Consider the following 25,938-nt stretch of genomic DNA (forward strand, 5'->3'; position numbering starts at 1 on the left):
CATCTAACTCCTTTTTGAATATATTTAGTGAATTGGCCTCAACAACTTTCTGTGGTAGAGAATTCCACAGGTTCACCACTCTCTGGGTGAAGAAGTTCCTCCGCATCTCGGTCCTAAATGGCTTACCCCTTATCCTTAGACTGTGACCCCTGGTTCTGGACTTCCCCAACATTGGGAACATTCTTCCTGCATCTAACCTGTCTAACCCCGTCAGAATTTTATATGTTTCTATGAGGTCCCCTCTCATTCTTCTGAACTCCAGTGATTACAAGCCCAGTTGATCCAGTCTTTCTTGATAGGTCAGTCCCGCCATCCCGGGAATCAGTCTGGTGAACCTTCGCTGCACTCCCCCAATAGCAAGAATGTCCTTCCTCAGGTTAGGAGACCAAAACTGTACACAATACTCCAGGTGTGGCCTCACCAATGCCCTGTACAACTGTAGCAACACCTCCCTGCCCCTGTACTCAAATCCCCTTGCTATGAAGGCCAACATGCCATTTGCTTTCTTAACCGCCTGCTGCACCTGCATGCCAACCTTCAATGACTGATGTACCATGACACCCAGGTCTCTTTGCACCTCCCCTTTTCCTAATCTGTCACCATTCAGATAATAGTCTGTCTCTCTGTTTTTACCACCAAAGTGGATAACCTCACATTTATCCACAATATACTTCATCTGCCATGCATTTGCCCACTCACCTAACCTATCCAAGTCGCTCTGCAGCCTCACAGCATCCTCCTCGCAGCTCACACTGGCACCCAACTGAGTGTCATCCGCAAATTTGGAGATACTACATTTAATCCCCTCATCTAAATCATTAATGTACAGTGTAAACAGCTGGGGCCCCAGCACAGAACCTTGCGGTACCCCACTAGTCACTGCCTGCCATTCTGAAAAGTACCCATTTACTCCTACTCTTTGCTTCCTGTCTGACAACCAGTTCTCAATCCATGTCAGTACACTACCCCCAATCCCATGTGCTCTAACTTTGCACATCAATCTCTTGTGTGGGACCTTGTCGAACGCCTTCTGAAAGTCCAAATATACCACAGCAACTGGTTCTCCCTTATCCACTCTACTGGAAACATCCTCAAAAAATTCCAGAAGATTTGTCAAGCATGATTTCCCTTTCACAAATCCATGCTGACTTGGACCTATCATGTCACCTCTTTCCAAATGCACTGCTATGACATCCTTAATAATTGATTCCATCATTTTACCCACTACCGATGTCAGGCTGACCGGTCTATAATTCCCTGTTTTCTCTCTCCCTCCTTTTTTAAAAAGTGGGGTTACATTGGCTACCCTCCACTCCATCAAATGCTGTTACCCAATTAAAGAATTTGGTGCCTTTTACCAGGAGAAGAATTGCATGCAATGCTTCTTTACTTTCTGTTATACCTCCCTGCCAAACAGTTGCTCACTTTACTGAGTATAGCAGCTTGCAATGGGAAATAGAATTTAAATTTTAAGGTGTTGTTCGTGACATTGTAATAGCGCCCATATCGTACCATCATATCATTATATTGTGGCTGGTGCAGGATCATAGAATCATAGAATGGGTAAAGCATAAATTGACACATTTCGGCCTGTGGAGCCCCCGTCCGCACTCTGCAAGAGCACCTCAGCTATTCCCACTCCCCACCTTTTCCTCATAGCCCTGCATTTTTCCCCTTTAGTTAGCTATCCAACATCCTTTTGAAAACTACGATTGAACTTGCCACCACCATCCTTTCAGGCAGTGCTTTCCAGATCATAACCACTCGCTGCATAAAAAAGTTATTCCTCAAGTCACCTTTGGTTCTTTTGCCAGTCCACTTAAATCTGTGTCCTCTTGTTCTCGAACCTTCCTCCAATGGGAAGAGTTTCGCCCTGTCTTTTCTGTCCCGAACACTCATGATTTTGAACACCTCTATCAAATGTCCTCTCAAGGTTCACTGCACCAGAGAACAACTCCAGCTTCTCCAGTCTATGCACGTAAATTTAATCCCTCATCCCTGTAACCATTGTTCTAATTTTTCTGCACTCTCTCGAAGGCCTTCACATCCTTCCTAAAGTGTGATGCACAGCATTGGATACAACATCCAGTTGAGCACGAACCAGTGTTTTATAGAGGATTATCTTAACTTCCATGCTTTGGTACGCTATGCCTCTATTTATGAAGCCCAGGATGGCGATTGTTGTTTTAACTGCTTTCTCAACCTGCCACTCTCAACGATTTGTGAACGTGTATCCCAGGTTTCTCTGTTCATGCACCCCCTTTAGGATTGTACCCTTTAATTTATACTGCTTCTCCTCGTTCTTCCTACCAAAATGTTACACTTCACACTTTTCTGCATTGGATTTCATCTGCCACGGATCCGCCCATTCCAACAGCCTGCGGTGCCCTTTTGAAGTCTATCACTGTCCGCGTCAATGTTCACCATACTTCTAAGTTTTGTGTCGTCTGTAAATTTTGCAATTGAGACAAGTACACCCAAGTCCAATTCATTAATATATATCAAGAAAAGCAACGTTCCTGATAAAGACTCCTGGGTAACACTGATATCAGTCAGAAACACATTCCATTCATCACTAATCCCTCTTTCCTGTCATTCAGCTAATTTGGTACCCATGCTGCAACTTTCCCTCTTACTCTATGGGCTTCTACTTTGCAGGCAAACGTATTAGCTGGCACTTCGACTTTTTGGACGTTCATGTATACCACATCAACCGCATTGCCCTCAACTACTCTCTCTGTTACCAACGTAAAAAAACTCAATCAAGTTATTTAAACACAATTTACCTTTAACAACTGCATACTGGCGCCCTTTAATTAATCCATACTTGTCCAAGTGACTGTAAATTTTGTCTCTATTTTTCGCAGGATCACAGAGACTGCTGCCATGATCCACCACTCGCAATAGTCCTGAGAGTTATGGATCAAGGATATTCAGAGCGGTCTCTACAGGATAACAACTGGTTGTCACATAGTCGCATAATCCTGACTCTAAGAAGGAAAGAAAGAAAGTACTGGATTTATATAGCACCTTTTACAACGAGTGGATGTCTCAAAGCGCTTTACAGCCAGTGAAATACTTTTTGAAAGTGTAGTCACTGTTGTAATGCAGTGAGCCGATGGTGATTCATGAGAGCACGATAGAATGGAAAAGTATCTGTTAGCATTGGTTTGATAATACTACTCTGAGGAAACAAACCGCCGGCAGTACTGAAAAAGGGCCCTCTGATTAAAATATAATCTTAATTACACGCAAATCAGTTGTACGATTTCTCACACATGGATGTCAAGATGTACGATATCGCGCATGTGGATGTCGAGATATTCAATTTCTCAGACTTGGATGTCGAGATGGGCCATGTTATTGGGGCTGATGGAGCTGGACAAAGCTGGTTCAGAACTGACAGGACAGGATGGCCCACTGGGTGTGATGTAATGCAGAATTAACACGAAAATACATTTTTATAATTTGATTAATTTTATAATGAGATTCATTGGATATTTCAGCGCATCCATTAACTCCTCTCTGAATTTACTCTGGATCACTGAATAAATACACGTGTTTGTGCAGGAACTCAAAAGCTGAAGACTATTTCCGGTTTCTTGGAGAATACATTTTGGGTCTTTGAAATTGGAACCTGAGAAATAATTATTCTTTGTAATTCGGACATACAAGAAATTTACAACGTACACTGTCCATAATAGGATGAAACTGCCCGAGATGGTAAAGTGTAAAACGATTAATTTTCTCCGGCTCTCCAACTCTGGGTCGCTTTGATTCTCTCCATTGCTGTGGGCCCGGAGCCTTCTGCGGGCTCTGCTCGTCGCTAGAATATGTCTGACGGTCAGAGCATTGAGCAGCAATATCAGGAGAAAGTCATGGCGTTAAAATTCTGTCAAGCCATTCATATACTATCCATAGAGGAGAACGATAAAATATTACTTTGATGTTACATAACCATGGGACATTGTCAGTTATGAACATAGGTTCATAAGTGAGATAAGAAGTGATGTTTTTTTAAACAGCCAGGGCACCGACCATGACTATAATCAGAGCTGCACTTTTCTCAGTGCAATATTTTGTTTTCAGTTTCTGGCATCATATCGCCACAAATCGATCGAAGGTGAAAGCGACTGTTAACCAGATGGAACTATCCGTGGCTACATAAATTAGGATAGATGTTATAGTACAGCCTGGAGTAGTGGACAGCAGACTAAATTGAAAATAAATTCCAATGATCCGGTTTAATATCACAGCGGTGATAATGACCAGGAGATCTGCCACTGCCATGGACAGCAGGTACTAAGTGATACATCTGGCAAGACCGCACTTTCCTCGGGACAGGATCACAATTATCACCAAGTTAGCTGCAGGAAATAGACAGAAAAGAAAACAGTAACATTAAGTATCACTCCTCCTTGATGTTTATTTATTTTGATCATATTTCAGCCTCGCGATGGGAATGATTCAGTGACCTGTCGGCAGAGATTGATCTGTTAAGATTTGAATAATGTTTGAGGAAGGGAAGCAGGAACAGCGAAAGTGAAGGAGCGTGGGCGGACTAAAGCAATGAATGAGGAGCAGGACAGTGAGAACAGGCCAAGGAGTTTTAGGTGCAACTTCGTGACTACAACCGTTTATCGTTCACTGATTGCCATCCATTTAATGACTCAGAATATCCCTTCAATAATTGCATGGCTAAAATCACACGTCAATCATGCAATCACTCAATCTGTTCAGAAATTCGATCATATAGACTCATAGATTCATAGAAGCTTACAGCACGGAAGGAGGCCCTCGACCAACAAGAAGCTTTTCAGCTTAATCACACGTTCCAGCTCTAGGTCTGTAATCCTGCAGGTTACGGCACCTATGGTGCATATCCAAGTACTTTTTAAATGTGGTGAGGTGTTCTGCCTCTACCATCCTTTCAGGCAGTGAGTTCCAGAACACTCTGCATGAAGAAATTCCCCTCAAATCCCCTTTAAAACTTTTAATTATTTTAAATTGATGTATCCTGGTTGTTGATCCCTCTGCTAATGGCAATAGACCCTTTCTATCCACTATATCTAGGCCCGTCATAACTTTATACACATCAATGAAGTTTCCCCTCTGTTCCAAGAAAAACAAATCCAGCCTATCCAATCTGTCCTCGTGGCTAATATTCCCCACTACCGGCAACATGCTCGTAAATCTGCAGTTCAATCATCTCCTTCCTGCAATGCGGTGACCAGAACTGCACACAATACTTCAGCTGTGGCCTAGCAAGTGTTTTATACAGTTGACGCATAAGCCCCCCCTGCTCTTGAATTTTATGCCGCGGCTAATAAATGCAAGCTTTAATTATGCCTTATTAATCACCTTATCTACTTGTACTGCTAACTTCAGGGATCTGTGGACATGCACTCCAACGTCTCTTTGTCCCTCGACACTTCTCAGTGAACCATTTAATGTGTATTCCCTTTCCTTGTCAACCTTCCCCAAATGCATTACCTCACAAACCTCTGGATTAAATTCAATTTGCCACCGTTCTGCCCACCTGACCCGTTGATAGACATTTTCCTGCTGTCTGCACCTTTATTCTTCATTATCAACCACACAGTTGATTTTAGTATCGTTTCAACGCAATAGCCAGAAAGAGATGCATTTTAAATACCCTTTACACGCATCATTTCTGGACATTTGTCCGTCGACAGCATTTGTGAACCTGTGTTTGATCACCAGAATTAACTGTACTGATAAAAAGTGGCGGGAAATACATATCAAGATACACATTATTGACCGATCATTGTCGCATTGGTTCACTTCAGATTTTTTCATCAGTCACACGATTCTTACTTTTTAAAAATAACGACTTTTGGACTTGAACAGAGATTATTAGCTGAAGGCAGTGCGAATATAGATCTGGGACAGAAAGTCACGCTGATGCAGAATAATGTTGTAATAAATTTTGCTTTGGACACCCGGGGAACTTTACAATTCCAATAAAATGTCACACTGAACAGGGATACAGAAGACACATACTCTGACTCAGGGAGATTTGAAATGAGACCAGAAAACCTGGAAGGTCAAGCAACATCTGTGGAGAGAGAAAATGAGTTAATGTATCAGATCAGTGATCTTTCATCAGAACACAATGAACAAAGCGGCTGTGAAGCAAAATCTCGAAACACAAAATGCCAAATCGGGTAAAGATGCAGATCATCAGCAGAAACCGTGATATCCTTAACAACCAATGACTTGCTGTAATACCTTACCTGGAACACCGACAGCAGCGAGAAGCAGATAGTAAATGGCAAGTATTGGACTGTTTCCAGGGGCGTGCATTCTCTGTGAGAAACGAATTGCTGGAGACAATAGCTCCAATATGAGTTGTGGCTCATTCTAATGATCCCTTAGTTATACCGAATGTTAATCCCTAGTGAGCCAATCAGATTATGCAATTTTATTGTGAGCTACGGTCATTGAAACAAACAAGTTAAGGCAGCCATTTTCGAGTTCACCTTTTCTACATTACAATAACTTCCAATGAATATTGCACCATGTGGCAGGGGAAAAAAGACTTCCGTATCTTTCTAAGGAAAATATAATGTAAATCTCCATCTGGACATTCGAAGATGGCATAAAACCATACACAGCATAGAGGTCCGAGTTCAATTCCTGGTGTTTTCTTTTGAACTATGGGGCACAGTCTCAGGATAAGGGGAAGCCCATTTAGGATCGAGATGAGGAGGAATTTCTTCACTCAGAGGGTTGTGAATCTTTTGAATTCTCGGCCTCATCGGGCTGTGGATCCCGAATCTCTGAATATATTCAAGACTGAGGTAGATAGATTTTTGGAGTCTATGGGGAATCTGGGGATATGAAGATTGTGCAGGAAAGTGGAGTTGAGTTCGATGATCAATCATGAATTTATTGAATGGCAGAGCAGGCTCGAGAGGCATAGGACCTACTCCTGCTCCTATTTCTAATGGTTTGTTATGTTCCTTAATCAGACCCAAATTATCTCAATGGGAGAAAGCAGTTGTGCGATCTAATGATAACTTTTGTCTCCCATCCTGCAATAAAGCAGTCATAGTGTAGTAGGTGGTGCTATCTTTGGACAGAGCACCCCTTGTTCTGCAGCAAACCGTCATACGGCAGAAGGGCTGCTACAATTATAAAGCACATCCCTCATCATCCGATAAATCAATAATCGGGATGGTACAACTAGACAGACAAATAAGATGTAAACAGAAACGTGTTTTATCAATTAAAACATGCAATACTCAAATAAACAGGGTTGAATACAGGAAACAGCTAAAGAAAATGATGGCTGCTATCACAACATCAAACACTAATGGACTAATGGTTTGTAGACAACTGTGGCAGTAATGGGATCAGGATTTTTCTTTACGTGGTGAATCAGAGACTTATCAAAGATTGAATTGGGCCACTGAAGGGTGTTCAAGGGCAGGTTTCAAAGGAATCACTAAGAATGGTGGAAATATTACATTTGTACTTTGCATCAGTCTTCACCCTTGAAAATGATTCTCGAATATTAGAATTTAATTCTACTAGTTTTGTTAGCAGCATTACCAAAGATAAAAACGTTAGGGTAAAAATAATTAAGAACTTGAAAATAGATAGAGCAGCCGCGCTGGATGATATCCACCTGATGGTCCTCTGGGAGATAGGACATGAGCTGTGAGAGCTGCTGGCCTGTATTTATAATAGCTCACTGCTCTCTTGAATGGTTCCTACAGATTGGATGGAGACCAATGCAGACCCCATTTTTGAAATAGGTGACAAGACAGACTCGGGCAACTATAGGCCCATCAGTTTAACATCAGTAATATGTAAGATGCTTGAAGCAAACATAAGGGATTTAAGAATACTTGGATCGGGAGGCACATTTTAGGCATACCAATATGACTTCATAAAAAAGAGGTAGTATCTCACAAATCTAATTGTATTTTTTGAAACAGTTACGAAGTTTGTGGATCAGGGAAGCCCAGTAGACATTGTCCACTCAGATTTCCCAAAACATTTTGAAAAATACCGCACAAAAGGCTTTTGTATAAGATCGGAGCCTCTGGCATACGTTGAAATATATTGAGTTGGATTCAGAACTGGCTGGCAGGAAACAGTCAAAAAGTAATAATTGATGGATTTGAATCTGATTGTAGACTAGTCACCCGTGGTGTCCCGCAGGGGTCAGTGTTGGGTATATTGTGTTTTACTCTTTTTAATAATGATCTAGATTTTGGGATTGCGCGCAAAACTTTTAAATTTGCAGATGATACCAAGATCTGAGTGAGATTTTGAATTATAGCAGATGCTCGACTGCTTCAGGCAGATCTTAATGTGCTGGTAGATTATGCTCAAGGCTGGAAAATTATGTACAACTTAGATAAGTGCATATTTATGCATGTAGTTAGGGCAAATGTTCACATTCTTACACCCTCCAGGGAAAGGTATTAAAGTTGGCGCAGATAGAAATGGAATTGCGCATTCTAGTACATACACCCTTAAAGTTACATGAGCAATGCCGTGCAGTGATAGTTACAGCAAATAAGGCATCGGGGTGTATCCAAATGACTTTTGATTATAATAGGACGTATACTGTTATGTCCTTGAACAAGGCCTTAATCAGACTGAGCTTTGAATACTGTGTCCAGTTTTGTCCTCCTCACATGATAGGTGATATTGACACTCTGAAAAGGAGAACAAGAGGGTCACGAGGCTATTTCCAAGTATAAAGCATTTTAATTACCAATATAGGTTGAATGTGTTGGTACTCAATTCCTTAGATCAGCGTAGACTTAGGGGGGATCTGATTGAGGTTTATATAATAATGAAGGAAATAGAAGGTTTTCCAACCGATATTTAATTTCAATTAAATAGGTTAGGTTGGACCAGGTATCACACATTTAAGTTGTATAGGACTAGATCTAGGTTAGATGTCAGGAGGTGGATCTTTTCCCAGAAGATAGTAGACCACTGTACAATCTGTCGTTTCATGTAATGAATGCAGACTCACTGAATTCCTCAAGTGAAAGCAGGATTTGTTTCTGGCTGCGGTAGAGATCACATGTTATAGAAGGGAGGTACTGCAGGGAATTCAAGGCCAGAGTAATCACCTGGACTAGTTTCGATCATCTAGATGGATCAGAGAAGAATTTGCCAAATTTCTTCCCCCAAATTGGCCTGGGTTTTTAATCAGTCTTTTGCTACTTCCAGGAGATCACATGGTTTCGGGCGGCGTGGGACAGGCTCAATGGACCAGATGGTCTTAACCTTTCCATCATTGCATGTATGCTCGTATCTTTGTTTGTAGAGTGTCCGTTCTCTTGCAGAAAATCTGTCATATGGCAGTGGGCGTTGCTAAATGTATACAGAGCGTCGTTTGTCTTGCGGCAAATCAGTCAGAGGGAGGCAGGGGGCGCAACAATTATTAAAGAACATACTATTCCATGCGTTAAAAAATTAAGAAAGCAGTAGGGGGCGCTACAATTATAAACGAATAAAGATATTGAAAAAGAGATAAATTCCTAGATCTAGAGATGGATAGATAGATAGATAGATAGATAGATAGATAGATAGATAGATAGATAGATAGATAGATAGATAGATAGATAGACAGACAGATAGATAGATAGATTGATTGATTGATTGATTGATAGATTGATTGATTGATAGAGTGATAGAAAGAGAGAGGGATAATCTGCCAGCTAGGCAGATAGAAAGATAGACAGACAGCCAAATAGATTGATAGTTGCATAGATCGACTGATACATACATAGATAGATAGACAGACATACCGACAGACAGACTGATAGACAGACTGACAGACTTACTAACAGATAGATAGTTAGACAGATAGACAAAGAGGGCTAGAAGAATCTATAGATATATCGACAGACTGAAAGATAGATATTGATAGGGCACACAGATAGCTCGGTAGATAGGTAAATATCATGTTGAAAGCAACATATTAATGAAAGGAATGTCCTTGAAGAGAAAATGAGCGCTGTTTGCAGTTCGAGTTGTGTGTGTGGAAAAGTTACAATTTCAAAATCAAGTTATGGAAATCTCATTTTGTACAGACATATAATGCACTGCATGGTGGGACTGGTGACCAGAGTCTGCAATAACATAATGCAGGAGAGGGGCGAGGGTCAGGAGATGGAAACAGCAGGGTGTATTGACACTTGATAAATGTACATTTGGCACACTGTAATTAAAGAATGTAAACAACTTGCTCATCCAGTCTGAATCAGACCGACCTTCATCTCCTTTCCTTGTTGCTGGATGTGATGCTATGTCTCAGGATCAAGTGGACACTATCTCAACAGTCCTTAAAACCGTGGATGTACATTACGAGTCACATCAGAAATTATATTCAAATGAAAATCAGTGAGGTACAATGCAGGGATACATAATAACATAAAAAATCGGAGCAGCAAGAGGCCATTTGGCCCTGCGAGCCTCTCCGCCCTTCAGTAAGGTAATGGCTGATCTTGTACCTCAACTGCACTTTCCAGCACTATCAAGAATCCCTTGATTCACTTATTATCCGACAATCTATCGACATGTGCATTGAATATACTGAACGAGTATGCCTCCACTGCCCTCTTGAGCAGAGAATTCCAAAGAATCACCCCCCTCTGTGAAGACATTTCTTTTCATCTAAGTCCTGGTTTATCCTGAGATAGTGAAAGCCTAGTTCTAGACTCTCCTGCCAGATCTTCCCTGCGTCTACTCTGTAAAGCCCTGGATGAATGTTGTAGTTTTTATATGACATTTTATTCTTCGTAACTCTAGAGGATATAGGAGTAGTCTACTCAATCTCTCCTTATAGAGTAATCGATAGATAGATAGATAGATAGATAGATAGATAGATAGATAGATAGATAGATAGATAGATAGATAGATAGATAGATAGATAGATAGAGAGAGAGATAGATAGATAGATAGATAGATGGATAGATAGATAGATAGATAGATAGATAGATAGATAGATAGATAGATAGATAGATAGATAGATAGATAGATAGATAGATAGATAGATAGATAGATAGATAGATAGATAGATAGATAGATAGATAGATAGATAGATAGATAGATAGATAGATAGATAGATAGATAGATAGATAGATAGATAGATAGATAGATAGATAGATAGATAGATAGATAGATCAATAGATCGATATCTACCTGAGCAAGCAGGGACTAAGAGGCACCCGTCACCGTGCAGATATTACCATGAGGGTTTCAGACTGAGACACCAGTCGATGTACTGATATGTCCCTGAGGAAGGAAGTCATATGGATACCAATCAATGTCGAGATCTCCCCCTGAAGGAGAGGGAGTGAGAGAAATCAGTCAATGTACAGATATCTCCCTGTGGAGTGGAACTGAGGGACATCAGTCAATATTCTGATATCTCCATGAAGGAGAGGGACAGAGATAAACCGTCCATTGTACAGATAGCTCCTCAGGACATCAGACAGAGAGACACCCGTCAGTGTCCAGATATCTCTTGAGTATGCAGGTATAGCCATGAGGGATAGGGGAATGAGGACAACAGTCGATATATTGATACCTCCATGCTTGACAGGGATGGAGAGACAGGAGCCAGTGCATAGCTATCTCACTCAGAGAGAGGAGACTGAGACGCCAGGCACTGCACAGATATCTCTTGTGCGAGCAGGGACTGAGGGACACCAGCCAGTCTATAGAAATCTCCCTGAGTTGGGAAGGGACTGAGAGATACCAGCAGTGTACAAACATTTCTTGAGTGAAAGAGACTGGGAGACACCAGTCAATGTAAATATGTTTTCCTGCGAGAGAGGTGGGGGTCATCGAGACATCTGTAAATATACAGTTAACATCGGGAGGGAGAGGGACTTAGATATTAGTCAGTGCACAGATATCTCGCTTTCTCACGTATAGGATGACATTATTTTCAGTATTTCAATAACTTTAATCATATCCGTCCATTTACAGGATGCAATTTCCTCCTTGATGTGTGAAATTATGCATGCTGGAACCTCAGGGATCTCTTGTATCTACTGGTTTCCAAAGATTTCAGAGAGGAACATCATAGAATCACAAAAGTCTACAGCACGGAAGGAGGCCATTTTCTCCCATCGTGACTATGCCGGTCAATCAGAGGCAAACCAGCCAAATCCCACTTCCCATCCTTGGTCCGTAACCCTGCAGGTTACGATACTTCAACTGCACATTCAAGTACTTTGTAAATGTGGTGAGGGTTACGCCCTATACCACACTTTCAGCCAGTGAGTTCCAGACCTCGGAAACGCTCTGCATTAAGAAATTCCCCTCAACTGCCCTCTAAACCTTCTACCAATTACTTTAAATTTATGCCCGGTGTAAGTCGACCCCTCTGCTATGGGAAATAGACCCTTTCTATCTATTCTATCTTGGCCCCTCATAATTGAATACACCTCAATCAGTTCTCCGCTCAGCCTCGTCTGTTCCTAGGAAAACAAATTTAGCCAATCCAATCTGTACTCACAGCTAATATTCTCCACTGCTACCAATATCCTCCTAAATCGCCTCTATACCCTCTCGAGTGCAATCACGTCCTTCCTGTAATGTGGTGACCAGAACTGCACTCACTACTACAGCTGTGGCCTAACCAGTATTTTATACAGTTCAAACATAAACCACCTTTCTTGTATGCTTTGCTTTGCCAAATAAAGGCAAGCATTCCGTAACCTTCTTAACCAGCTTATCTACCTGGTCTATTACCTTCAGGGATCTGTGGACATGCACTTTGGACATCCAAAGTCTCTTTGTTCGTCTACACTTCTCAGTTTCCAACTATTTAAAGTGTATTTCCGTTCCTTGATAGCCATCCTCAAATGCATTACCTCACAGTTCTCTGGATTCAATACAAATTTGCACTATTCTGCCCCCCTGACCAGTTGATTGATATCTTCCTGCATTACGCAACTTCCCTCTTCATTACCAACCATATAGCCAGTTTTAGTATCATCTGCAAACTTCTCAATCATACCCCCATATTCAAGTCTAGATCATTGATGTATATCACAAAAAGTTGAGATCTAGTACTGAGCCCTGTGGAACCCCACTGGAAAGATCCTTCCAGCCACAAAAACACCCATCAACCGTTACCCATTGCTTCCTGCCTCTGAGCCAATTTTTGGTCCAACTTGCCACTTTGCCCTGTATCGCAAGAGTTTTTACTTTTGTCATCAGTTTGCCATGTGAGACCTTATCAAAAGCCTAGCGAAAATCCATATTCACTACTTCATATGTTTGGCTCTCATCGACCCACCTGGTTAATTTCTCAAAAAGGAGGTAACTTCAACCAGTCAAACCCAGTGAGATCGGATTAACATGGTGGAGAAGCAACTGATAACTTCAACAACAAATAACCTTACATTGCAGTATCAACTGTTTTTGCAGAATATATCTTTAATTTACCCCATATTTTGATCGGTTGCTCTTTATTATTTGCCACAACATCAAATGGTTAGTTTTGAGGGTTGGAACGCAAGTCAACAGATCAGGGTCGGAGATCAACTCATCCAATCAGACTGGGCCCTCGATGGACAACGCCTATGACGAAGTGGCACAGAACAAAACCATCGTCCTTCCCTGTTTCCTTGTATTAGTGCTTGTATCGGGCATTACCGGGACCTCAAGTGCACTGTGGCACATCGTACGAATGAAGAAGGTCTCACAAGCAAGTGATGTCCTCCTTCTGGATTTAATGATCACCGACTTCTTGATTATCCTGGTCTCTATACTTTCTCTTATGCAATTTATCCTTGGAAGCAGATTATGGAGTAATTCCGTGATGTCAGTGCCCTCTTGCGTCTAATCAATCTTTATGGCAACGCACTTTTCATGACCTGCATTGCTATTACATAGAAACATAGAAAATAGGTGCAAAGGTAGGTCATTCGGCCCTTCGAGCCTGCACCACCATTCAATATGATCATGGCTGATCATGCAACTTCATTACCCCATTCCTGCTTTCTCTCCATACCCCTTGAACCCTTTAGCTGCAAGTGCCTCATCTAAGTCCCTTTTGAATATGTCTAACCAACTGGCCTCAACAACTTTCTGTGGTAGAGAATTCCACAGGTTCACATTTCTCTGAGTGAAGACGTTTCTCCTCATCTCGGTCCTAATTGGCTTACCCCTTATCCTTAGACTCATGGTGCTGGACTTCCACAAGATCGGGACCATACTTCTTGCATCTAACCTGTCCAATCGCATCAGAATTTAGCATGTTTCTATGAGATCCCCTCTCATTCTTCTAAATTCCAGTGAATATATGCTTAGTCGATCCAGTCTTTCTTCATATGTCAGTTCTGCCATCCCGCGAATCTGTCTTTTGAACCATCGCTGCACTCCCTCAATAGCAAGAATGTCCTTCCTCAGGTAAGGAGATCAAAACTCTACATAAATATCAAGGTGTGGCCTCACCAAGGCCCTGTACAACTTCAGTAAGACCTCACTGCTCCTATATTCAATAACTTTCGCTATGAAGGCCAACATGCCATTCACCGCTTGCTGAACCTTCATGCCAACTTTCAATAACTGATGTACCATGACACCCAGGTGTCGTTGCACCTCCATTTTTCTTATTTGTCACCATTCAGATAATATTTTGCTTCCCTGTTTTTGTCACCAAAGTGGATAACCTCACATTTATCTATATTATACTGCATCTGCCATGCATTTGCCCACTCACCTAACCTGTCCAAGTCACCCTGCAGCCTGTTACCATCCTCCTCACAGTTCACACTGCCATCCAACTTAGTGTCATCTGCAAACTTGGAAATATTATTTTCAATTCCTTCGTCTAAATCATTAATGTATATCGTAACTAGCTGAGGTCCCAGCACTGAACCTTGAGGTACCCCACTCGTCACTGTCTGCAATTCTGAAAAGGAACCGTTTATTCCTACTCTTTGCTTCCTGTCTGCCAATCAATTCTCTATCTATGGCAATACATTACCTCCAATACCATGTGCTTTAATTTTTACACACTAATCTCTGATGTGGGACCTGGCCAAAAACCGTTTGAAAGTCCAAATACACCACAACCACTGGTTCTCCCTTGTCCACGCTACTGGTTACATCCTAAAAAAAACTTCTAGACGATTTGGCAAACCTGATTTCCCTTTCATTAATCCATGCTGACTTGGACCGATCCTGTCACTGCTTTCCAAATGCGCTGCTATTATATCTTCAACGATGGATTTCAACATTTTTCCCACTACCGATGTCAGGCTAACCGGTCTATAATTCCCTGTATTCTCTCTCCCACCTTTTTTAAAACGTGGGGTTACATTAGCTATCCTCCAATCCATAGGAACTGATCTAGAATCTATAGAATGTTGGAAAATGAACACCAATTCATCCATTATTTCTAGGGCAACTTCCTTAAATACTCAGGGATGCAGAATATCAGTCCCTGGTGTTTTATCGGCCGTCAATCCCATCAATTTCCCTAACACCTGATTCTGACTGCAAGGGAACTATATTTGTCCTAACTAATTTTTTTCTCTTTACATATCTATCGAAGCTTTGCAGTCAGTTTTCATGTTCTCGGCAAGCTTCCTCCCTATACTCTAGTTGCCCCCTCCTAATTAAATCCTTTGTCCTCCTCTGCTGAATTCTAAATTTCTCCCAGTGCTCAGGTTTGCTGCTTTTCTGGCTAGTTTATATGCCTCTTCCTTGGATTTAACGCAATCCCCAATTTCACTTGATAGCTACGGTTGAGCCAATTTCCCCGTTTTATTTTTATGCCAGACAGGGATGTGTAATTATTGAATTTCATCCATGTGATCTTTAAAAGTCTGCAATTGCCTATCCACTGTCAACCCTTTAAATATCATTCGCCAGTCTATCCTAGCCAATCCACGTTTCATTCCATCGAAATTAACATTCTTTAATTTCAGGACTTTATTCTCTGAATTAACTGTGTCACTCTCCATCTTAATGAAGAATTATATCACATTAAGGTCACTCTTCCCCAAGTGGCCTCGTAGAACAAGATTGCTAATTAATCCTCTCTCATTACACAATCTAGGATGGCCAGCTCTCTGGTTGGTTCCTCGACATATTGGTCTCGAAAACCATCCCTTATGCACTCCAGGAAATCCTCCTCCACCATATTGCTACCAGTTTGGTTAGCCCAATCTATATGTAAATTAAAGTCACCCATGCTAACTGCTGTACCTTTATTGCACGCATTCCTAATTTCCAGTTTGATGCCACCCCAACCTCACTATGACTGTTTGGTGGTCCGTACACAAATTCCACTAGCGTTTTCTGCCCTTTGGTGTTCCGCAGCTCTACCCATACAGATTCCGCTTCATCCAAGCTAATGTCCTTCTTTACTATTGCTTTAATCTCCTCTTTAACCAGCAACGCTACCCCATCTCCTTGACCAATATATTTTTTTGTCCACCACATTAGGTCTCATGTCTGGTGAAGGCCTTGATGCTACCTCATTCTAGTCTATGCAATTTGGGTGGCAGTGTTGGCCCTGAGCCTGATAGCCTTTTCGTAATGAGAATTAGCAGATAAGGTTTCATGCAAATATATGCAATTATCGTGGCAAATTTTCATGCAATTTGTTTAAATTAAATTATTTCTGATCCTGATGTTGTTGATCTGCTATACCCTAACCGCAAAAGTAATGATAGAAGTGGGAGCTGAGAAGGAATCTATGGAGCTGATGAAGAAGAAAGTGCTGAAGTACATTCGTGTAATTTTGGTGCTTCTTTTCTGCTTTGACCCTTATCACATCCCTGAACTGTATTTTGATTGTATTTTGAGATTAAGGATTTGCTAGATCCAGCGAATCCATTCCCAGTTTTTTTACAGTGGCAATAGTAAATTTTACAACTGGACCCTCCCTTCATTCATTGCCTTCCTCAATCCCTTGCTGTACATTTTCAGGTCGCAGAGCTTTGAATGGCGATCGCGCTGCTGCACTGTGTAACATGCTCGAAACAGTAACACACACGCTCACATCAGCAGGGTCTGAGTTAGAGTGTAAGAACTCACCATCTGCTTTTCCACATTAAGTACGGAGAGAATGTGCTGAAGACACGGACATCAGGAGCAACAGTGTTTGTCCAGTTGTTGCGACTGAGCAAATAGGCTACAAATTATAGCAGATTGAACTTGCCTGAAGTGAAATCATTCCAAACTTAGCTTATGTGTCCATCAAGAACGAATGATTACATTTATCTATCAATGTTACGTACTCATAAATTTGTTTTCTGACAAGAAAATACGAACCTAAATGATGGTCACGGAAGTTCGAACACTGGTGCTCCTGGGCCTCTACAGGTACGCAGGCATAAACGTCCACATATCCCAGGGGTGCACGCGTTTAGCATGTGACCCTGGGACCATTTGGGCCAGGCCGACCAAACAAAAGGTGAATCCCAGTTATGTTCATGGAGATTCCACTAACTTTTGGAATCAACAAAAGCATAAATAGGAATGTGCCTGTTGGACATGGCCAGAAAAAGCAGCAAACCTGAGGACTGGGAGAAATTTAAAATTCAGCAGAGGAGGACTAAGGGTCAATTTCGGACCGTGGAATATAGATTATGAGAGGAAGCTTTCTGGGAACATAAACACTGACTGCAAAAGCTTCTATAGATATGAAAAGAGGAAAAGTTTAGTGAAGACAAACGTAGGCCTCTTTCAATCAGAATCAAGTGAATTTATAATGGGAAACAAAGAAATGGCAGACAAATTGAACAAATACTTTTGTTCTGTCTTCACTGAGGAAGACACAAATAACGTTTCAGAAATACTAGTTCCTCCTTCTCGATGGTCTATCGAGAAGGAGGAACTGAAGGAAATTCTTATTGGACAGGAAATTGTGTAAGGGAAATTGACGGAATTGAAGGCCAATAAATTCCCAGGGCCTGATAGTCTGCATCCCACGAGTACTTACGGAAGTGACCCTAGAAATAATGGATGCGTCGATGATAATTTTCCAACAGTCTATCGACTCTGGATTAGTTCCTATGGACTGGAGGGTAGTTAATGTAACACCACTGTTTAAAAAAGGAGGGAGAGAGAAAAGGGGAAATTATAGACCAATTAGCCTGACATAAGTACTGGGGGAAATGGTGGAATCAATTGTTAAAGATGAATTAGCGGCATTTGGAAATCAGTGAAAGGAGCGCTCCAAGTCTGCATGCATTTAGGAAAGGGAAATCATGCTTGAAGAATCTTTTAGAATTTTTGAGGACTCAACTAGTGGAGTGGACAAGGGAGAACCAGTGGATGTGATGTATTTGGACTTTCAAAAGGCTTGTGACAAGGTACCACACAAGAGATTGGTGTGCAAAGTTAAGCACATGGTAATGGGGGCAATGTATTGACGTGGATAGAGAAATGGTTAGCAGACAGGAAGCAGAGAGTCGGGTTAAACGTGTCCTTTTCAGAATTGCAGGCAGTGACTAATGGGGTGCCACAGGGGTCAGTGCTGGGATACCAGATATTTACAATATACATCAATGATTTAGATGCAGGAATTGAGAGTAATATCTCCAAGCTTGCAGATGACACTTAGCTGGGTGGTGGTGTGACCTGTGAGGAGGATGCTAAGAGACTGCAGGATGACTCGGACAGGTTAGGTGAGTAAGCAAATGCATCACAGATGCAGTATAATGTGGATAAATGTGTGGTTATCCAATTTGGTGGCAAAAACGTGAAGCCAGAATATTATCTGAATGGTGGCAGATTATGTAAAGGAGAGGTGCAACAAGACCTGCGTTTCATGGTACATAAGTCATTGAAGCTTGAAATGCAGGTGCAGCAAGTGGTGAAGAAGGCAAATGGCATTTGGGCGTTCACAGCTAGGGGTTTTGAGTATAGGAGCAGGGAAGTCTTCCTGCAGCTCTACAGGGCCTTGGTGACGCCTCTCTTGGAATATTGTGTTCAATTTTGGTCTCCTAATCTGAGGAAGGAAGTTCTTGCTATTGAGGGAGTGCAGCGCAGGTTCACCAGACTGATGCCCGGGATGGCAGGACTGACATCTGAGGAGAGACTGGATCGACTGGGCGTCTATTCGCTGGAGTTTAGAAGAATGAGAGGGGATCTCCTACAAACATACAAAATTCTGACGGGTCTGGACAGGTTAAATGCCGGAAGAATGTGCACGATGTTGGGGGAGTTCAGAACTAGAGGTCAGAGACTAAGGTTGAGGGGTAAGCCATTTAGGACCGAGATGAGGAGAAACTACTTCACTCAGAGAGTTGCTCTCCTGTGGAATTCTTTTCCGCAGAGAGTTGTTGATGCCAGTTCGTTAGATATATTCAGGTGGGAGTTGAATATGGACCTTATGGCTAAAGGGAGCAAGGGGTATGGAGAGAAGGCAGGAAATGGGTATTGAGGTGAACATAGAAACATAGAAACATAGAAAATAGGTGCAGGAGCAGGCCATTCAGCCCTTCTAGCCTGCACCGCCATTCAATGAGTTCATGGCTGAACATGAAACTTCAGTACCCCCTTCCTGCTTTCTCGCCATAACCCTTGATCCCCCGAGTAGTAAGGACTTCATTTAATTCCCTTTTGAATATATTTAGTGAATTGGCCTCAACTATTTTCTGTGGTAGAGAATTCCACAGGTTCACCACTCTCTGGGTGAAGAAGTTTCTCCTCATCTCGGTCCTAAATGGCTTACCCCTTATACTCAGACTGTGACCCCTGGTTCTGGACTTCCCCAACATTGGGAACATTCTTCCTGCATCTAACCTGTCTAAACCCGTCAGAATTTTAAACGTTTCTATGAGGTCCCCTCTCATTCTTTTGAACTCCAGTGAATACAAGCCCAGTTGATCCAGTCTTTCTTGATAGGTCAGTCCCGCCATCCCGGGAATCAGTCTGGTGAATCTTCGCTGCACTCCCTCAATAGCACGAATGTCCTTCCTCAAGTTAGGAGACCAAAACTGTACACAATACTCCAGGTGCGGCCTCACCGAGGCCCTGTACAACTGTAGCAACACCTCCCTGCCCCTGTATTCAAATCCCCTCGCTATGAAGGCCAGCATGCCATTTGCTTTCTTAACCGCCTGCTGTACCTGTATGTTAACCTTCAATGACTGATGTACCATGACACCCAGGTCTCGTTGCACCTTCTATTTTCCTAATCTGTCACCATTCAGATAATAGTCTGTCTCTTTGTTTTTACCACCAAAGTGGATAACCTCACATTTATCCACATTATACTTCATCTGCCATGCATTTGCCCACTCACCTAACCTATCCAAGTCACTCTGCAGCCTAATAGCATCCTCCTCGCAGCTCACACTGCCACCCAACTTTGTGTCATCCGCAAATTGGGAGATACTGCATTTAATCCCCTCGTCTAAATCATTAATGTTCAGCCATGATCTTATTTAATGGTGGTGCAGGCTCGAAGGTCCGAATGGCCTACTCCTGCAGCTATTTTCTATGTTTCTATGCTTCGATGTTCCTACTGACCTGCTCTATCAGTTCCTCTCTACCTGGTTTTCAGAGATCACATTGTAGGTGAGCACCTTAATCGTGGAGCAGTTTGCGGACTTCTGCATAGTATACTGACACAGTGCCCCGCCCCCCGCCCCCCACCCCTGCACCACTTCCAGCACGTGACTCTCCTGCGCTTTCCGATTCTCTCTCCAACAGCTCACACTTTTGTCGTTGGTTATTTTCTACTGACCACGTATTTTCTGGCCTCGTGTCTCGACTTCGCTGCTAGCCACCTGTGACGGTATTTTCTGCATCTTCCCTGGGTCCCGATCTCCTTGTTGGTCCGTGCTGTACCTTTCCTGGTCACAACCTACCTGTTGGACCGTGCTGTACCTTCCCTGGGTCCCGATCACCCTGTTGTTCCGTACCTTACTTTCCTCGAGTACCGATATTGCTGTTGGCCTCAGCCTCCGACCTCACTGCTGATTTGTGATGAACTTTCCCTGGATGCCAACTTTATTGCCTGTCTTGGCTTCCCGACCTCGCTTCTGCGCTGTGCCTCACGACCCTGCAGCTGGTCCGTGCTTTTTCTTCCCAGGGTCCCGACCTTACTGCTGGCCTTGGCTTCCCAACCTCGCTCCTGCACTCGGTCTCCGGACCTAGCTGCTGGTCTGTGCTGTACCTTCCCTGGGTTCCGTACTCGCTGCTGACCCCTGCTAAACCGTTCATGGGTCCTCCGATCCTCGCCGGCCATCGATTCCCACCGGTCCTCCGATTCTTCATTCCCGCCGTCACCCAGCAACTGGTGCCACGTATTTTTACCGGGGTTTTACCCGTTTTCTTGCCAATCGCTGCCCGACTTGGATGGATTGGAGACACCCGGTGTTTGCGCCACACACACCTTGACACCCATGCAGCAGAGTCTCGTCTCCAATCATCTTGCATCCCCTTGCCATTGGTCCAAGACTTAGTCTGTCAGGTTCGGTGGTAGCTCGTGTGCAAGGGACACACCTCAGTAATATAATTCATGCAGGGGTATATTCTAACCTTTAAAATGAAGTTCAGGACCTGAAAACTTTAGGACCCTCATGGACAATCCCAACATTAACAGACCAGAACGTCATACTGCTGCCATTGTCCGGGAACTGAGATGCTTCGACATCGACAACACTGCCCTGAGTGATACAATGTGGGCAGGACAAGGTCAGCTCAAGGAACTAGGTGGTTGATACACATTCTCAAACGGCACACCAGAAGAATAACACCGTCTCAATGGGTCATACGCACCAACCCTGGAAACTACGGACACGGACAAAGAGGAATTCTACTCCATCCTGGAACAATCCCTGTCCCGACTCCCAATAGGCAACACGCTGATTATTCTTGATGACTTTAACGGCAGAGTTGCAAAGGACACAGACCTCATGAGAGGGGTGATTGCCAGGGAAGGAGTAGGGAAAACCAACTCCAATGGGATCCTCCTCCTGAGGAATTGCTTATAACATGGTCTTGTCATATCCAACACCTTGATTCGTCAGAATGACTACTACAAGGGCACATCGCAACACCCTCGTTCCAGGCACTGGCATCCGATTGAGGGACCACAAGGATGTCCGCATCACTCATGACATGACAGGAGCTGCTGACTGCTGCATTGACCACCGCCTAATCCGTTCTATTATCTCCATCAATATAGCCTCAAAACAGCAGGGGCAACATAAATCCTGCCGTAAAAAATCAACATTGAAGGTCTCAAAGACCCTGCAAAGAAAGTCCTAATCAGCCAACTGCTCACAGCCTACCTAACGACTTCCAATCAACCAAAGCCGCAGAGTGTCCATCGTGCCTGTTCTGCCCTAAATCCACTAAAATTAGCATCTGCGAATAAACACTTGGCTACAATACCAGAAAATATCAAAACTGGTTCGATGCGAATGACCAAGAGATCCAGGAGCTAATAAACCGCAAACGCAAATCATTTCTGAATTGGAAACAACACCACAACTCGAGTGAAAGCAAGCAGTTCTCGAGGCAACTAAAGGCTGATGTACAACAAAAACTCGTGACATAAGAACAGATGGTGGGTGGAAAACGCGCAGGAGATCCAGCAATTAGCTAACAATCATGACGTGCGTGGATTTTTTTTTAGCACAATCAAGATCACCTACGGGCCAAGCACACTGTCCGATTCTGCAGAGAACCGAGAATGGAGGAGTGCTCTTCATGGACAGAGAGGCAGTCATTAGCCACATGAAGGAGCACTTTGTGGATCTCCTCAACCAAGCCTCTGTCTTTGATGTGAGTGTCCTTGAACCCATCCCACAACATATAACCCGTCACCACATCGGTAAAATCCTGACCCAGCACGAGAGTGAAAAGGCTATCTGACAACTAAAGAACAACAAGGCCTCAGGAATCCCCGCCGAAGCACTAACATATGGTGGAGTAATACACTTGGCGCGAATTCATGTCCTCATATCCCTTAACTGGAAGGAGGAGAGCATACCAGGGCCTCTCAAAGATGCCGTAATCGTGCCCATCTTCAAGAAAGGTGACAAGTCCGATTGCAGTAATTACAGAAATCCGCAGGGAATATTATCGCACAAGTCATCCTCAATTATCTCCTCCCAATGACTGAAGAGCTCCTCCCACAGTCGAAATGCGGATTCCACAAACTAAGGGGCACAATGGGCATGACATTCACCGTGTGACAATTCCACGAAAAATGTATAGAGCTACTTCAATCTCTGTACATCGCTTACTTTGCTCTCACAAAGGTCTCCGAATCCGTCAACCATGAGGGATTATGGAGTGCCATTGTTGAAAACAAATATGTAGTGGGAACCTAATTGGTTAATAAGGGGACCTAATTAAGTAAAGCTAAAAATTAAAAGCAAGTTTGTAAGAGAAAAAAATACGTGCTACGAACATAGGGAAAATGATAGAACTAGAACGCTCAGGAAGATAGATCAACTTATCACAGTATAAACCAGACAGTTTGGAAAAATACATTCCATAGCTAGGTTACATGGGGTAGTAAGAGATTACGGGAAACAAAAGATGATTGAAGAATATCTCACCTGATTCAAAGCAGTTAGGCAAAGAGGAGAAGAGCAAAGATTGATGTGACACTTAACTTATCATATAAAAAGTGCACAAGGACGTAACGAAGCTTGCTTTCAAAGCAATTGCATTAACCAATTAATATTTGTAATCGTAGTAGATAGGCGAAAATTTTGTGATGCAGCAGGAAAACAACAAATGCAAAGCCTCTACATGGAACTTTATGATTTTGTATGTATTCATAGACAAACTTGTGTCGAGTATCTTTTTTAATACTCCATATCAGTCATTCTCAAATTTTGATCTCCTCTGAAATTTGTCACCAACGGATCTACTACAAACACAATATAAGTGCAGAAGGAGGTTAAGCAAGGCTGTGTCATCACAAGGACGCTCTTCTCAATCTTCCTCGCTGCAATGCTTCACATCATCTTTAAAAATCTCCCCACTGGTGTGTAGTTAATCTAATGGACAAGCAGGAAATTGTTCAACCTGTGACGCCTCCAGTACAGATCCAAGGTAGGTCCAGGCTCTTTCATTGAATTACAGTATTCAGACGTTGCTTGCTTTTGTGCACATTCGGAGCCCATACACCAAACCTTCATTGACACTTTCACTGGAGCATACGAGAGTGTGGGCCTTTCATTAAGCATCAGTACGACAAACGTTCTCCAGCAACCAGACCCCGCTGCACAGTACTACTTCTCGATTATCAAGATCCATGTCGGGATCTTTGACAATCGGGACCACTTCCCATAACTTGGAAGCCTACTTTCAGCAAGGACAGACATCGATGACTAAGTCCATCACATTATTCAATGTGCCAGTGGAGCCTTTGGTCGTCTGAGGAAAAGAGTGTGCAAACACCAAGATCTCAATCCCAGCAACAAGCAAATGGAGTAAAGTGCAGTCGTGGTATCCGCCCTCTTCTATGCTTCAGAGACATGGACTATATACAGTAGGCACCTCAAAGCACTGGAGAAGTAGCACCAATGCTTCCTCCGCGAGATCATGCGAACTTATTGGCAGGATAAGCGCAACAACATCAGGGGTCTCTCTCAGGCCAAATTCTCTTGTATCATGGCATTTAATATGCTCGATCAGTTCCGATAGACGGGCCACATGGTCCACATGTCCGATACTAGAGTTCCGAAACAAGCATTCTTCTCTGAGCTATGTCACAGCAGCGAGGTCGAGGAGGGCAGAGAAAACGCTTCAACGACACCATCAAAGCCTCCTTGATAAAAATTAGCATCCCCACTGACCCTTGGGAATCCCTGGCCCAAGTGGATCAGAAGAATCCGACAAGGCACCAAGGACTTCAAGTTTCTCCGCCGTGATCAAGTAGAAGCCAAGTATAAAGAGCGGAAGGAGTGAACGACAAATCAAGCACCCCATCCACCAGTCCCTCCAAAAACCCTCTGCCCCACCTGTGAGAGAGACTCTAAATCCAGCATTGTTCTCAGCAGTCACCTTAGAACCCATTTTAGTTTGGAAGCAAGTCATCCTCAACTCGGGGGTCTGCCTAAGAGAAGATAATAGGAAGCCCCTAATAACAGAACTACACACCTGTTAATTATAAATCAAGCAATACATCAAAATGAATTAAAATACAATTAAATTAAACATTTTAAACAAATATTAAACTTTTTGAAAAATAAATGTAAACGTTTTCAAGAAGTTAAGTTAACATAATAACTTTTAAAGGTTTTATTATGTTTAAATGATTAAAATATATTTTAATAATAACTGCAATCTTACACTGGTAAAATAAAACACTCTGCCTCCTTTTAACAGGTGCAAGATTTTCATGGGCATTCGCTAGGCAAATAGCCAAAATCTCCATCATCAAATGTCCATTTCCCAGGGATGCGGACGATCTGTCAAGCAAAATCTTGACAGATTGCAATTTCTGTGTTTTCATGCATGCACATCACTCCCAGAAAGCTGGAACTTGCGTGGCACTTATGGCCCCATTGGCACCATGTATGCATTAAATGCCATGGAAATTCCTGGCCATTATATTTATGTAACTCTATATATGTCTAAACCGTGTTGGAGATATTCCCACTGTTATGATGCTCATTATTTCTGCGAACCAATCACCAACTTGCCGTACTGGACACTGGGCAGGGGAATGGAGAGGGATTCACAAATGGGACTTGTTCTGGAATATTCTCTTGTCCCTTTGAAACCAAAGCAGGGCAGTACACTGTAGGCTATGGGCAAAATGCAAGATCTGAAATGGAGGACTTGAAAGAACCTGCAACGACCATCAGTCCATCAGCTTCACAGCAGCTGTCCAACGTTGTAGAGTTTGCTGACTATACAATGTACCACTTGCTTAAATTGTGGCGTAAATTTTACAAATTCAATGTTAATTTTTTTGATCAGTATGAT

The 25,938-nt window shown here is 42.7% G+C and overlaps 1 pseudogene; it reads left to right on the forward strand.

Moving 5' to 3' along the window:
• LOC139235442 (Ig heavy chain C region-like) overlaps positions 1–25,938 on the forward strand; it is a 139,246-nt pseudogene that overhangs the window by 85,045 nt on the left and 28,263 nt on the right.

This window comes from Pristiophorus japonicus, chromosome 23, assembly GCF_044704955.1.
Source record: "Pristiophorus japonicus isolate sPriJap1 chromosome 23, sPriJap1.hap1, whole genome shotgun sequence".
NCBI classification, from domain to species: domain Eukaryota; kingdom Metazoa; phylum Chordata; class Chondrichthyes; family Pristiophoridae; genus Pristiophorus; species Pristiophorus japonicus.